Source organism: Anas platyrhynchos, chromosome 27 (assembly GCF_047663525.1).
Source record: "Anas platyrhynchos isolate ZD024472 breed Pekin duck chromosome 27, IASCAAS_PekinDuck_T2T, whole genome shotgun sequence".
In the NCBI taxonomy this organism is placed as follows: domain Eukaryota; kingdom Metazoa; phylum Chordata; class Aves; order Anseriformes; family Anatidae; genus Anas; species Anas platyrhynchos.
In genome coordinates, this window is record NC_092613.1 from 1,109,372 (window position 1) to 1,123,037 (window position 13,666).

Genomic DNA, 13,666 nt, shown 5'->3' on the forward strand with positions numbered 1-13,666 from the left:
TAAAGTTTTAATAGGAAACTATTTCTGTGTGATAGGCTATTTTTTTTCTTTAAACTATAAATCTAGAGAGAAAAAAAAAAGTTATTAAATGGAAAAAAAGTTATTAATGGATGTTAAAAGTATCAAGAAATTTAGACCAACAGCACTGACAGATGTTTCTGAACTACATTATAACTCGTTATGAAAGTTTTGCAACAGTTCTCAATCTTGCAGGAACATAAGAGAATTTATTTCATGCCTTATTTAAGTGTCTTTTTGCGTAGGTGCCAGAAAATGGCTTCATATCCAAAAGTTTGCCTGTTTTTTTTTTAACTGTATTGGTCTAGCTAAAAATGTTACTCTCCCTGCCATTTTTGCCTTGAAGATATCTGTAAACCTTCACAGTTTCAATATTAGTGATTATTAGACACTTTAATATTTATAAAGCAATTATATACAGCCAAAGAGGAACTTAAATAATAAAATTCATTTAAGATGACAAGAAGCATGAAGTTCTTCATCCACATTCTTATGATCTTCCAAATACTCTACTTGAAACCACTTCTTTCCATTTTCTAAGTTCCAAGTTTAACAAAATCTGTGTACATAATGTTTCAATAATGAGGAAAACCTCTATAAAATTCAAAAACTATAACAAATATAAATTATTATCAATGAATAATGCATGTTACTACCAGACAAGAAGTGACAGACGATTACAAAGAAAAGAACCAATACACTTTGTTGTAAATGGCATCGGTTTCTGCTGTGCATACCTAAGTATGTTGGAAGATATATACTTATTGTTACAGGAGTTCCCTCCAGCAATCTTAATATTTGGAAACTGCTATAGTGCACTCTCATTTCAATTGAATGAATGCCATTCTTTGATATTCCTGTATAAGAAACAGAATCAGGAATGATTCTTTGAAATATAAACTTGTGTAATAATTTTGCATTCTTTCACGTTATTACTAGCCTCTACAACTGTATTACTTGTGCTTTCAGTAAACTGATAAAAATTTTTGCCATTTCATCTATAATGATAATGATCTCTAGGAAACAAAATACATAATTAAAAAATCATAAGCTGACCTTCAATGTATGTTTGACCAAAGTCTGGAATTTCTCTTTGAACTGAATCTGATAATTGTGTTCTGTGCTAGAGACGATCACGTACAGTCAGGACTATGCTGCAGCTTCCTTGACACAAAGCTACACAGTCAGTGTCACCAGTCTTCCATACATATGTAGGACAAGCCCACTTTCTGCATCAAGCTGAGTGAAGGTCTACATGAAGTCTTTTAGCAGCACCTACAGATTCCTGTTTTTTTTTTTTTTGTTTGTTTTGTTTTGTTTTTCTCTCAGAGATAGCCACTTCTTTTTGTCACATTTTCTGCTTACTTAAATTTCTTTTTCTTCTCCATCATTATTAGTCCCCAACTTCAAGATGACCCATTTATTTCTGCCCATTTTTCTTTGTAGAGGGTTCAGAACCTCTAACTGAGAACCCAGGAATCAAACATTTTGACACATCTACTTGTTGGTTTGACACCTGGAATTTGATATATAAGTTCAGGTTGAGGAACTGGTATGTTCTCCAAAGCAGACTGCAGGCAACACACAAAAAGTTAATGGAAATATGTAATTTCTTCATACATCATCCCTTCTCATGGAGGAAAGTAGTTACTAGCTTATCTTTGTTCAACTCCTTAACCTGAAACTATTTGCTCTCAATAATTTATATTTGACTTTAATTACGTTTCAGTTCTAAGTTCCAATGAATTCTGATAGACCATATTACTGAAAACATTTGCTTAGTGTTTGCATCATTTAACCAAGGCTAGGGTCGATAAATATTAGCTAGCAGTAGGCCTACAGTCCTAATTTTTATTTTTTTTTAAATTCCTTCTGCTGGACTACAGTACTACCTGAAGCTATGACTTCAGTTTTTCCACTGCAACATGCTTAGCCACTGACAGACTAGGCTGTTGTATGGATAATACCCTTGCCAGAATTTTAAACCCTGCCCAGTGAGATTCAATTTTTATTGGACATTGGAATTAATAATGAAATCAGTTCTTAACTGAATTTAGCAAATCCCAAAGACCTTAAATTCTCTAATACTTGATTTTTTATTTTCCACTTTGTGAGAAACACTCCGTAGCCAATAACTTAGGCTCAGGCGAGGATCTCAGTGAAGTAGTAATTTATTCGCGATTGCAATGGCGGGCGCCCCACAAGCAGGAGAGAGCGCATCTACTAGTTCCAAAACACAGTTTATATACCTTTTGATGGCAGGACCCTCCCCTGTTTCCCCACTGAGTGGGTAATCCAGGTTCACAATCTATCTGATGCTTCACAAACAATGCATAGTCTTCAGTTGCCGGCCTGTTAAATTTCAAATTTCTTTTGACATTTTTACTGTTTGAAGTGGTAATGTTTCTTCACTTATCTGACTTGACTTGACACCGTGATTTTCACCTAATTGTCCTAAGGAGACTGGTTGTCTGCATTTTACAAGGTCGCCTGCTAAACTTTCTTATCACTGTAAGCATATCTCAGTACCACATTCCCTCCTTCTAAACAATGTAACTCTGCAAAAACAACATTTCTATTCCCACAATTCCCCCCTTTTCTTTTTTTTTATAAACTGTTGATTTTTGCAAAACCTTTCTCTAAGGTGCAATTTGATAGACTTCTTCTTCTTTGCTTTCCATCTCCTCATTATCTCCTTATCTGAGTAAGGTGGTAGCTCCATGGTCATTTGTTTCAATAGTGCGGTTTCAGTTAACCACTGTACTAGTCCTCTTACACAGGGGATAATGCAGCAACCAATGGCTGTCAAAACTCCTACAACTACGATCAATGTTGCAAATATGCCTATTTTTTTTTTTTATTTTTTTTTTTTTCTGCCAATTCACTGGCAAGGGTGGTAAGCCCTTGCAATGCTCTTGTTACCGAGCCATCTGGGACACTATTGTTGGGTATAAGAGTGCAACAATGGTTGCTCAGTATTACACACACAAACACACCTACTTCCTCTGCGAGCATCATATCTAATGCTATCCTGTTTTCCCAAGCCATTTTGCTGATGGCATCTAGTTGTTCAGCGATTCCTCTCATTGCATCCTTGGTATAATTGATGAATCTCTGCTGATTATAATAGAAATAATTAATCCAATCCACATTTTTATTGATTGTTACCCACCAGAACAGTGACTCAAACCCTGCAGCAATTTGATTTCTGGCTTTATGTTCATCTGGAACTCCTCTAGGTACCCCAATAGAATCTATATATACTCTATCATCAAATGATATTCCTAAGCCTCTTTTACTTCTGGGTATTTGTGATGTTTCTCTTTCAAATGCCAGGGTGAAGGGTATAGCTAATTGAACAAGTGCACAAGTGCCTTCCCAATTAGATGGTAGGGTGGACCGTAAGATCTCCCCTCCACCGTACCACCAGAGATCTGCCCTGGGGATCTCTAGTCTTGAGCAGTTTCCCATCAAGTCCTTGGTAGCACAAGGCAAATTCTCCCAGATGCCAGGTAGCACTCACACCCTGCCGTGAGAGGCAAGCTGTATGGTTACCTATAGCTGTAGAGAATGCAGGGGGAACCGTGATACTGTTATCATGCAAGGAACAGCAAAGAGAGACTTACAGGCCTCATTTCCCCAGGCAGTCTTTTCTTGGTACAATGCAATCATATATCGCATCCCTTGGGAGTCTTTGGTCCACCCCCATGAGAAGGGCACTATCTGGGCAATCGGTCATCCTGAGGCACAAGCATAGCAGTAGCTACGGTTGAGACTCTGGATGGTATATTTGACCCATTCTATCCAGGCATTCACATCCCCATACCTTGTTTGAACTGACACATTTCAGAGGGCCTCCTGTTTTCTCTCCTGTTTTCTCCTTGAGTTTCTCCCTTTCTCTGATGGCAATAGAGGATTGTTTCCATACAGTATTCTCAATCTGGCTGTTGGGTCTCTCTCAGTTATTGGTTCTCTCTGCTCAATTGTCGTTGGGCATTTAAATCTCCACAAGCTAACACCTCACAAACATCAAACGTGACAGAATGTGGTACATAACCCTCTGTCACAGTCACCCGTATTTTGATGGGGTATCCCGTTTTTGCTATTATCTGGTCATGCCTTTTGCAAGTTGCCAATTGACCAAGGCCTTCTCTGAGGCCTAGAATCACTAAAAACAAAATTAGTAATCATTTTTTCCCTGTCATTATTTTTAAACCTTAGGTTTCCAAATAATTATCAATACAAAAAATAAGATGTACACTACTACTATAACAACCCCCCCTTGGGAGCACTGCATTTCGCTATAGGTCTGTTCTTTCTTTCAATCACAAGTCACAGTCGTTAGTTACCTGTGAAAATAAAGGTTAGTTTACAATTGTAAGCTCTTATCCTGCTCAGAGTCCACTATAAGATTTTTCTATTCAATTTCAACTTCCAACAAGTCTTTTGTAGGAACAGCTTCCCAGGTACTAGCGTCGACGGATGCCTTCACTCGAGTATAGTGAGTCCAACCTTTTCCGCAGTTCTTATGGCTGTTTCAGTGGTTAGTAATTGTCCTTCCCATTCAGGCCGGAGTTGACTCTTTCCAGGTCCGAATCAGGACCCGGTTTCCTGGGTGATGGTGGTGAATGGGGAATTCCAAAGGTGGGGTTTGAGCCCACAACCCACAGGTCCTGAGAAATGACAAAGAAGAGGACAACCCCAGAATACAGTTCTTAAGAAAACTCTCTTGTTTTGAATTGTGGTATCTCATCCCTTCTGCCCAGATAGGGCAATCTGAACAGCATCTCATATGGTGAAATTCCTGTATCCTTTCTTGGTGCTGTTTAAACCTGTAGGAGTAAGCATTTTACCCAAGGAAGTTGGGTTTCTAACACTAGTTTAGTTAATTGCTTCTTTAATGTCTGGTTCATTCTCTCCACCTTCCCAGAAGAGGAGGGGTGCCAGGGGCTGTGAAAATCCCACTCAATCTCTAAGGCCTGCTTTAACCCTTGCAGTAAAGCTTTACGCCCATCCAGTCATGTGGTCAATTAGGACAAACAAGTAACTCAGTAAAATTTACCTGTATACTTTGGAAAGGTCAAATCCCTGGCTCCCGTCCCCCTCTAGATGGGTTACAGAAGACCTTTTTATTTACCTTTTGACATATAGTACATCCTCTGCATATGTGCTTCGCTAAAGTGTATATTCCTATACAGACATACTTTTTTAGCACAACATCACACGTTGCTTGCACCTCCCAATGACTCTTTTGATGTAAAACAGTTAATATTTGCCTCATTATCACTTTATTCAGCATTTCTCTCCCATCAGGGAGTATCCATTTTCCTTCAGACTTCATGGCTCCTGATTTCTTAAAAAAAATCTTTCTTTTAAAACTTTTTAGTTCTTTCTTAATTTTCAACAATTCTTTGAATCCTCTCTGCATTTATTCTTTGTTTTCCTTCAGACATTAGATGCCTTAAATTCCTGACTTCTCTTTCTCCATATTGTAATTTATTTATTTTTTTTTTTTAATACTCCCAAGCCCTGCTTTCCCAGAAAGTTGAATAGCTTGTTAGTAGCTTTCTTCACAACTCTTTTCTCCTGTCCTGACAATAGAAAACGATCCACATATTTGTTAACATTAATACCTCCTCGGGAGGTTGTAATTGCTCCAAAGTCTTTTTTTTTTTTTTTTTTTTTTTTAGAACTTACCCAAATAGATAGGTGGCCCTGTATAGCCCTGAGGTAAAATTGTCCACCTATATTGTTGCTTCCGCCCCCATTTCAGGGTCTTTCCAGTCAGAGGTGAATATATGTTTGCTCTCAGGGTCTGAGAGCACTCCATTAATAACGCTGTTATTCCAGTCTAACAATTTACTAGTTGAATGCCCAATTTAATCATCAAATTCCTTCTCAACAAGTTAGTTCCTGCCTTGGGTACATACAACAATTACCTAGCGATCATTTTATCCCCTAGTCTCAGCTTGGTATCCCCCAAAAGTGGCACTGTTATCCCAACCCCTTCTACCCCCATCACTTTTTAGGGTTTCATTAGTTAATTTAATCCCTGATACTTTACAAGTCAGTAATGACCCCAGTGTATTGGGTCTGATGGCAAGGTTCGGGGGCTGTGAGTGGGGGGGGGGTAGGAAACTGCAGTGGCAGCCCCCGTGAGAAAAAACCCAGAAGCCTCCCCGTGGCAGGTAAGGGACAATTTCATCCGGCCCCTAAGGGGCTCACTGCTGCCCAGAGCCAAGCCATGAGCAATACAGTCCGTGCCTCTGTGAGAGCACATCCACGAAAACAAACAAACAAAGAAACAAACAAAAGCCTGCTGCTCAACAGCAGTTGGGAGAGCGAGAAACCCCCCCGCAGACACCAAAGTCAGTGCCGAAGGAGGGGGGAGGAGGCGCTCCAGGCGCTGGAGCCGAAGCCCCCCTGCGGCTGCTGGAGAGGCCCCTGGTGGAGCAGGCTGTTCCCCCCTCCCCGATCCTTGGGAAGCTGACCAAACACCACAGCAAATATACCAAAACTTCTAGACTGTTACTTAGATAATGCCTACATCACCTTTCCCTGCTCATTCAATTTCAAACAGCTCTGTTAAATATTACATGCCACACCTTTAACACCTTCAGCAACCCTTTTAACACTTCCTTTATCTTTCTCCAGCCTGTACTTTTCTAATACCAGCACCAAAGGCTCAGTCAGGGTCCAACTTAATTCCATACCTTTTCCCTCCAAGATACTGAAACAACATATCAATATAGTATATTTCATGCCATTTTCCTTCTTTCTTCCTTCTCCCACTCCAGATATTCCTATTCGAAGTGGCCAGCCTGGCCACACTTAAAACATCTTATCAAAGCCTGTCCCTGCTAGGACTCAGGCCACAACACAGGCAGCCTTCTTTGCCTGCCATTCCTTCATCTCTCTTCCTCTCCTTTCCATCCTGGCCCTGACTCCCCCTGAAGATTTTTCCTCTTTCTCCAACCCTCTGCCTCACTACCTGCTGCACCACTGTCAATACCATTAGTTTCACTCTCTCTCTCTTTTTTTTTTTTTTTTTTTTTTTTCCTTCTTATCTCCCCTCCAGACACACACCTCCAGGGCCTCCCACAGGAGGGTCCCCCAGTGACTGTTCACTACATCCCCCCACCTTCTGAAGCATTTTCTGCGTATTTTGCCAGGCTTTAATCACACAATGAACTTTCAAGAGCGCTTGGGATACTGGGTTCTCAGGTCTCATCCTCAAGTACTTTCTCATTCTGACCCCAAGTCTCTCATATGATTTCTGTGTTGCACACTATTATTATTCCAGCCAGGATTGGCAAGTGGGTATTTCTGCCCTGCCGGTATTACCCCTGGTCCTGGAGGATGAGCTCTTTCCCATTCTTGTATAGCAGCTCTCCTCCTGATCATTCCCATTTCTTTCCCTGTAAACAACATACTTACAGACATAATTCCCTCCCCCAAGAGTATAAATCAGGTCGTAGGAACTGGTCTAATTGTTCAACTAGGCTGTTGGGGTCCTCGAATAAAGACTTCCTCTCCTTCTTAAAAGTCCTAACCTCTCTGCTGGTAAGGAGGAGGGGGTAGTTCACCTAAGAGGATACACAGTTATTGTTAGTACTGTTAGTATCAGGGAAGGCAAAATTCTCAATATCTCTTCTACCTTGTTCTAATTCTTGCCAGAGCCTAGAGTACGATCCTTCTTTAGGGACAAGTGTTAATTACAGTCCCTGTCTCCCTTCCCGGAGTGACTGCTGCTGCCACCAGTTCAATATTAAGATTATAGGGAGCATAACTTGGCTCCTTCTCTAAAAAAAAAGGAATCTTCTTGTTTACACATAAATTTAAAGCCTGAATTTTCATCAGACCCGTATTTTGGCCAAAATACTGCTGTTTCCTTAATTGGTTCTTTTGTCCAGACTGATACACAATATTTAACCTTTTTTTTTTTTTAATTATTTTTCTTTTACAATCCCTCTAATTTTGGGATTATGTTTCCAATCTCTTATAATTCTTCAGGAAGAACTATTAGTAGGCACTCCCCCAGGGATATCTCCCTGTCCCCTGGAACTCATATTTTCCCATTTTTCCTAACCCTCGCCAGTATGTGCTACAGAAATTTCCCTTCTGCAGTGTACCACACACCAACGTACTGAAAAATGGGGGTGTACCGCCAAGCACTTCCCCGTGCCAGCGTTACCGCACACCTATGAGTTTACCAGATTCCCTGGAACTCGTACTTCCCATCTTTCCTAACCCTCGCCAGTATGTGCTACAGAAATTTCCCTTCTGCAGTTTACCACACACCAACGTACTGAAAGATGGGGGTGTACCGCCAAGCACTTCCCCGTGCCAGCGTTACCGCACACCTGAGTTTACCAGATTCCCTGGTGTACTTCCAAGCACTTCCCCGTGCAAGGATTACCGTACACCAGATTCCCCTGGTGTAGTGCCAGCACTTCCCCGTGCAAGGGCTTACCATACACCAGATACCCGACCCCCAAGGCAATACTTAATATTTCTTACCTTGGTCTGTGCACAGAGTTACCGGATCGATTCTTAAAAACCCGGAGTGCCTACCTTCTTCCTTTCCCCACTACTTCACGGATCCTGCCTCTTTAACCAGTCTCGGGCCCTCTGTCAGCTTTCCGCAGAACCGCCACCGTCGATGCACAGGACCGCTGAAATCAGCGGGGCATGCCTTCCTGCTGCTGCGGCGGTGGGGCTCCCCAGTAGGTGACTGGATCCCGGACGAGCCCCCAAATTGTGAGAAACACTCCGTAGCCAATAACTTAGGCTCAGGCGAGGATCTCAGTGAAGTAGTAATTTATTCGCGATTGCAATGGCGGGCGCCCCACAAGCAGGAGAGAGCGCATCTACTAGTTCCAAAACACAGTTTATATACCTTTTGATGGCAGGACCCTCCCCTGTTTCCCCACTGAGTGGGTAATCCAGGTTCACAATCTATCTGATGCTTCACAAACAATGCATAGTCTTCAGTTGCCGGCCTGTTAAATTTCAAATTTCTTTTGACATTTTTACTGTTTGAAGTGGTAATGTTTCTTCACTTATCTGACTTGACTTGACACCGTGATTTTCACCTAATTGTCCTAAGGAGACTGGTTGTCTGCATTTTACAAGGTCGCCTGCTAAACTTTCTTATCACTGTAAGCATATCTCAGTACCACATTCCCTCCTTCTAAACAATGTAACTCTGCAAAAACAACATTTCTATTCCCACAACTTGGAGTTTCTAAAACAAAATGAGAATAATATTAATAAAGTAGTGGAAGTAAACAAAACCAAGCATTAATATTGGATTAGTATTAATGATCCAATTAATGGAGCAGTTTGTCATTCACTGATGGATCATCAGATTAGCCATAAAACATGCAACATGTTACAAAGAAGGGTTCAACATATCCACTATTTAGAATAAACAACTGATGTAGTGTATGCCTCCGTACCTGATGTACGTAGTGTATAAGTGAATGAGAAATTTGGAAGAAGCAATAAAGTAGAGTGAGCCAGAGCACAAGACGGTATGAGAGATGAAGAGGGACAATGTGACTGTGTAAGAAAAAGACTTGGGCAAGCACACAAGACTAAGCATGAAGAAGCACGTGTGAGAAAGACAGAGCAAGAGAGCACGTGCCCATGACTGAACACAAAGGAGCATACAGAAGACTGACGAACAGCAAGTGAAAAGGCAAGAGCCAAGACAATGAGAGAGCACGTGAGCAAGAGGTAAAATGAAGAGAGTGCGTAACAGAGGGCACACGGGGGAAGGGGTGCACACCCAATGATGGCATAAGAGCACAACAGAGATACAGAGCACAAGGTCTCTTCTCTGGTATCTCTTTTAAAAATCAGCACATTATAGCATCCAGATATTTTCTCATATTAGGAAAAATCAGGCAATGTTACCCACATGAGTGATCACCACTCAAACACTGTAACTTCACATAGCATTTGGCATGAAAGGCAAATTACTGGTTTGGAAGGTGGGGGGGTTAAATCTGACAGGGAGCTAACACACACACAAGTGAAAGAGGAACTCTTCACACGCTACTTTCGTGTACAAACAAGAATTTCATCACAGTGGAGCAAAAATATATAGTAGCAATAGCACAGGTGTCCTATGATCAGCAATATCAACAATAAAACCACAATCTTACCAAAGACAGGAGAGAATATTTAAGGTTTTAAAAACAGAGTCAAAAGTTAGTAATTATTTAAAAAAAAATGACTCACCCACTCACCTAGTGCATTTTAAATTGGAGAGCAAAGTTAGGAGAAAGACAGCAGCTGTCTCTTTCACCAATTACCTGCCAGTGCTAAAGTACTACATTTGCATCCACAAAATGCAATGCAAAACTAAATTTTACTGCATTAAGAGAACTGCTTAGTCTATCGCTTCACAGTTCAGAGAAAACATAGAAGACCCAGAACAGAATCTTGATGCACTTCTGTTTTAAAATGCAAGTCCTGACAACCTGACAATGTTTCATGTAGCCCCTTTATCTCAAAAAATATATAATAATAATAAAAATTAAAATTAAAAATCTCTCTCTCATATGAAACTTGAGCTATCCCAGAATGTATTGTTTCATTTCCAGCACACATGAAATGTAACAAGATATTGCACTTTGGTTGCCTTTTAAAAACAGAAGCACAGCAGAACTCAACATTATCCATAATCCTTTCATTCACATATTTCCTCTCACCTCTTTCATTTTTTAATCAGAGAATTGAATTATTATTGGCCTTAAAAGGCTGATACTTTACCACATCTTGCAAAGTACAAAAGCAACTTTACCTTTTCCCTGCTGCAGCCTGCCTTTTGTTCTTCTTAGATTAGTCATTTTTAAAATCTTCTCCACTGTGAAATCAAACAGGTCGCGCAGGCAGGGCGAGCAGGAAGGGAGGAGAGCAACCCCCGCCCACACGAACGCCTCTTAACGACGGTCTTTAGCTAGGCGATAATGGTCTCCACAAGGCACGGAGCGCTCTGCAGGAGGTCGGTACACACCCAGACCGACTGCCCGTTAAAGAATGCAGCGGTTCAGGTCACCGGATGCAGGGAGTGTCAGAGCCTGCTGCTGCCGTCGGCGGGAGGCAGAGACACTGCGTGCGTGAGATGTGAGCAAGTGGATGACCTGATCCGCATGGTGGCGGAGCTCAAGGAGGAGGTGGAGAGGCTGAGGGCCATCAGGGAATGTGAGCGGGAGATAGACTCCTGGAGCAACTCCCTGCAGGGCCTCAAGGAGAGGTACCGGGGTGAGACACCCCAAATGGGGGTGGACCCCCTGCCCTGTCGCCGTCGGACAGAGGGAGGGGATCTGGGAGTTGAGGAGGAGTGGAGACAGGTCCCTGCGCGACATGGCAGGCGATGCCCTCCCCTTCCGGCCCCACCTTCCCAGGTGCCCTTACAAAACAGGTTTGAGGCCCTGGAGATTGAGAGACCAGCAACTGAGGAAGAGATAGAAAGTGTTCCCAGGAGGATGCCTAGGGCGAGGAGGTCGACTCTACGCATCAGGACTGCCTCCACCAAGAAAGAAAGAAGGGTGATTGTCGTGGGAGACTCTATCCTTAGGGGGACAGAGGGCCCTATTTGTCGGCCTGACCCTACCCGTAGGGAAGTCTGCTGCCTCCCTGGGGCCGGGGTCAGGGACGTTGCCAGGAAGCTCCCCAACCTGGTATGCCCCTCTGATTGTTATCCTCTCCTGATAGTCCAGGCGGGCAGTGATGACATTGATGACAGAAGCCTGAAGGCTATCAAAAGAGACTTTAGGGGGCTGGGACGGTTAGTGGACGGAGCAGGAGTGCAGGTAGTATTTTCGTCCATCCCTATGTTGACAGGGAGGGGTACGGAGAGGACAAGGAAAGCCCACCTGTTAAACACATGGCTCCGGGGCTGGTGCCTACGCAGAAATCTTGGGTTTTTTGACCATGGGGCAGTTTACTCAGCACCTGGTCTGATGGCCGTAGACGGGTCCCTATCCTTTAGGGGAAAAAGGATCCTGGGCCAGGAGCTGGTGGGGCTCATTGATAGGGCTTTAAACTAGGTAAGAAGGGGGATGGGGCTGAAGCAAGGACTGTTGGGGCTGTGCCAGGGGGAGCAATGGCAAGGCCGGAGGATAAGGTAAAGGCCCAGCTGAAGTGCATCTACACCAATGCACGCAGCATGGGTAACAAACAGGAGGAGCTGGAAGCCATCGTGCAGCGGGCAGGCTACGACTTGGTTGCCATCACGGAAACGTGGTGGGACCAGTCTCATGACTGGAGTGCTGTGATGCCTGGCTATAGGCTCTTCAGAAGGGACAGGCAGCACAGAAGGGGTGGTGGTGTGGCTCTCTATATTAGAGAGTCTTTCGATGTTGTAGAACTCGAGGCTAGGAATGACAAGATCGAGTCCCTTTGGGTTAGGATCGGCAGGGACAACAAGGCTAGTGTCCTGGTCGGGGTCTGCTATAGACCGCCGAACCAGGATGAGGAGACGGATGAGGAGTTCTACAGGCAGCTGACAGAAGTTGCGAAATCATCGGCGCTTGTACTCGTGGGGGACTTCAACTTCCCTGACATATCCTGGAAGCACAACACAGCCCAGAGGAAGCAGTCTAGGAGGTTTCTGGAGAAAGTGGAAGATAGCTTCCTGACGCAGCTGATTAGTGAACCTACCAGGGGTGGTGCCCTGCTAGACCTTCTCTTCACAAACAGAGAAGGACTGGTGGAGGATGTGATTGTCGGGAACAGTCTTGGGCAGAGTGACCACGAAATGGTGGAGTTCACTATTCTTGGCGGGGCCAGGAAGGGAACCAGTAAAACCACTGTATTGGACTTTCGGAGGGCTGACTTTGGGCTGCTCAGGACACTAGTTGGTGGAGTCCCATGGGAGGCGGTTCTGAAGGGCAGAGGGGTCCAGAAAGGCTGGGCGCTCTTTAAGAGGCAAATCCTAATGGCGCAGGAGCGGTCTATTCCCATGCGCCCAAAGATGAGCCAGCGGGGAAGAAGACCAGCCTGGCTCAACAGAGAATTGTGGCTTGAGCTTAGGAAAAAAAAGAGGGTTTATAATCTTTGGAAAATTGGGCAGGCCACTAAGGAGGACTATAAGGATGTAGCGAGGCTGTGCAGGGACAAGATTAGGAAGGCCAAAGCTCATCTGGAGCTCAATCTGGCTACTGCTGTTAAAGATAACAAAAAACGCTTTTATAAATACATCAACACCAAAAGGAGGACTAGGAAGAATCTCCATCCTTTACTGGATGCAGGGGGAAACTTAGTTACAAGAGATGAGGAAAAGGCGGAGGTGCTCAATGCCTTCTTTGCCTCAGTCTTTAGCGGCAAAACTGGTTGCTCTCTGGATACCCAGTACCCAGAACTGGTGGAAGGGGACGGGGAGCAGGATGTGGCCCTCACCATCCACGAAGAACTGGTTGGTGACCTGCTACGGCACTTGGATGTCCACAAATCGATGGGGCCGGATGGGATCCACCCAAGGGTACTGAGAGAACTGGCAGAGGAGCTGGCCAAGCCCCTATCCATCATTTATCAGCAGTCCTGGCTATTGGGGGAGGTCCCAGCTGACTGGCGACTAGCAAATGTGACGCCCATCTACAAGAAGGGCCGGAGGGCAGACCCGGGGAACTACAGG

The 13,666-nt window shown here is 43.6% G+C and overlaps 1 long non-coding RNA gene across 1 annotated transcript in view; it reads right to left on the minus strand.

Moving 5' to 3' along the window:
- The window catches only part of LOC119714992 (uncharacterized), a 54,844-nt gene extending 43,439 nt beyond the window's left edge, over window positions 1–11,405 (minus strand). Inside the window, exon 1 of the long non-coding RNA XR_011805073.1 lies at window positions 10,832–11,405. This is a non-coding gene — a long non-coding RNA (uncharacterized lncRNA). The remainder of the gene's footprint in view (window positions 1–10,831) is intronic.
- Between the last annotated feature and the right edge of the window lie 2,261 nt (window positions 11,406–13,666).